This window comes from Macrobrachium rosenbergii, chromosome 4, assembly GCF_040412425.1.
Source record: "Macrobrachium rosenbergii isolate ZJJX-2024 chromosome 4, ASM4041242v1, whole genome shotgun sequence".
NCBI classification, from domain to species: Eukaryota; Metazoa; Arthropoda; class Malacostraca; order Decapoda; family Palaemonidae; genus Macrobrachium; species Macrobrachium rosenbergii.
In genome coordinates, this window is record NC_089744.1 from 69805503 (window position 1) to 69808009 (window position 2507).

Sequence of the window (2507 nt, forward strand, 5' to 3'; positions counted from 1 at the left end):
GAGGACAAAGTTCTTAAATTTTTCGCCTCATTGCAAGTTGACCATTTACGTTTGTAAATATCAGCCCAAAAAAAGGCTTTCTATAAAAGGCATACGCGGATGATAAGTTTATCTTAAATTTCTGTATATCAGTTATTTCATTTTTATGTGTGTGTATGTATTCGCATGCGCCTAAACAGCGGACCAGTGATCAATTTATCATGTAATAATCTGCAATATAGCAATAAACTTTTCCATGAAAATAAAATTAACGTGTCTTTTACCCTCTGTTTAACTAGATTAGTGTACATTATATATATATATATATATATATATATATATATATATATATATATATATATATATATATATATATATATATATATATATAAGCGCATGCGCGTTAGTAACATAACAGCGCATGTGTCGGTGTGAGTGTTTACCTCTTCATTCCACGTCCGAACGCTGACGAGGCTGTAAGTCACAGCGGAACTCACCTCGCTAGAAGGACTTTGATCACCAGTTGGTAAGTACGAAGATGACATTTTGTGAAGCTGTATAAAATAAGCTCACGTTCGGGTGAGAAGTAGGCATAGCGGATAGTGGAAAAAAAATTAGTTGAAGAAGATAACAAATATCTTGTCCATGAAAGGTTGATTTTTCCTGTATGCAAGGTGGCAAGAATCTGAAATCCAGAGCCACTGGAATTCCGCTATGCTTGATTTATATCTTAATATTCAGTAAATGTTGAAGAACACTGTCACATCAAATTCATATAATCGAAAAGTCATAAATAAACTACAAAAACCTAAGATTTCGCTCATTTATTTAGCTAAACTCAAGAGGACAACTGTGATTTGCTGCAACATCGTTGCAGATAATCAAAATAGGGTATGTAGTATTTATTAGCCACAATGCCTTCTTAATTTCTCGTATTCTTCACCTTTTGGAAACGCTTGTCACTAAGAAGCCTAGGACCAAATGGAGATAAAAAGTATACACTAAGCTATACTGATGGCCCCCGTAGGGAGGTAGTGCCATCAGGGCACCTCACGTGGTGCACTGTAGGCATTACTTAAGGTTCTTTGCAGCGTCCCTTACGCCCCTACCTGCAACCTCTTCCATTCCTTTTCCTGTACCTCCTTTCCATCTGACTTTCCACCCTCTCTAACAGTTGTTTCACAGTGCAATTGCAAGGGTTTTCCTTTTACACCTTTCAGATCTTCTCACTGTCAGTTTCCCTTTCAGTGCTGAATGACCTCATAGTTCCCAGCAGCGCTTGGCCTCTAGCCTAAATTCTATACTCCAATACCAATCCTATACTGATGCTTGGCCGAGACTCGATCTCAGATCGGGGTATCGGCACGAGGTAACGAATACAGATCCATTGACTAGAGCTGGAACAGACCCACCTTCACCATCATAGCCAAGTTTATTGCGTCTTTAGGTTGAAGTATATTTAGAATCTACTGATCTGCAAGTAGGGCTGATAATGTGAGCTGTTTTTATTGTTATCTAATCTTCTTTTTTGGGGGGGAATACTTTTCAGTTGAATTTTACGGGGGGGGAGAGAGAGAGAGAGAGAGAGAAAGTTTGTATCCCGAAGAGGTCCATCTTATCTGGTGGTCAAAACAAGAACAGTTTGCTCCGCACGTAACTCGCAAGTCATTTGATTTTTGTCAAATATATTCCTCTTTGCTGGTTTATTACATTAATCTTTTATTCTAATGATGAGTGGTCTGGTATTCTTGTTGACTTATTCGTGTCCCCAAAATATTATTAGCATATCTCAAATGGTTATTTTGTTCAGCAGGTCTACTTGGCGTCCGGGGTGCTCGCCACCGTCTTATAATCTCTTGTGACGTCGTTGTTTGCGTTCGCATAACGTCGAACGTGACTTCAACTCTCCAGAAGTAGCTATCATTCCTCTTGTTTTAAGTATAAGTAACCAAGATTTAGGAAGAAGGGTGCTTATAAAAAAATCCTCTTTAGACGAAGTGACTGCAGGGCTGATTTCCTTTGTCTCACAGCCACTGATTACAGAACTCTCAAGTGAAGACGAAGTCAGGTCCAGAATTCATCTCTGCGTTCATTTTATGCAGATAAGGGAAGGATTAGCTTTATTAATACTTCAATAACTAAAAGTTAAACGTTTACGAGTTCCACATGAATGTAAAAACTTTACAGATGATAATCAAGTTCGTTTTTAAAAACAAATTCAAAACAAAACACTCATGAATTTCGAGGGTAGATCATATGGTTCTGGTCTGTTTGTTTGTTACCTACCAAGGGACAATTCACGGCGATCAAAAAAATTAGGAACAATATATGACAAACAAACGATACTAAACATAATTCTATGTTGGATAAGGAATAGGTTTCTTGGAGATATAATAGTGAACGAACGAAAGTTTCTGATATGACAAGTCAAAGCTCTCTCTCTCTCTCTCTCTCTCTCTCTCTCTCTCTCTCAGCCAATGAGGAGTCGCTTTCGCCTTCTCTTTTCGAAGGGCATTGCATGGACTCTT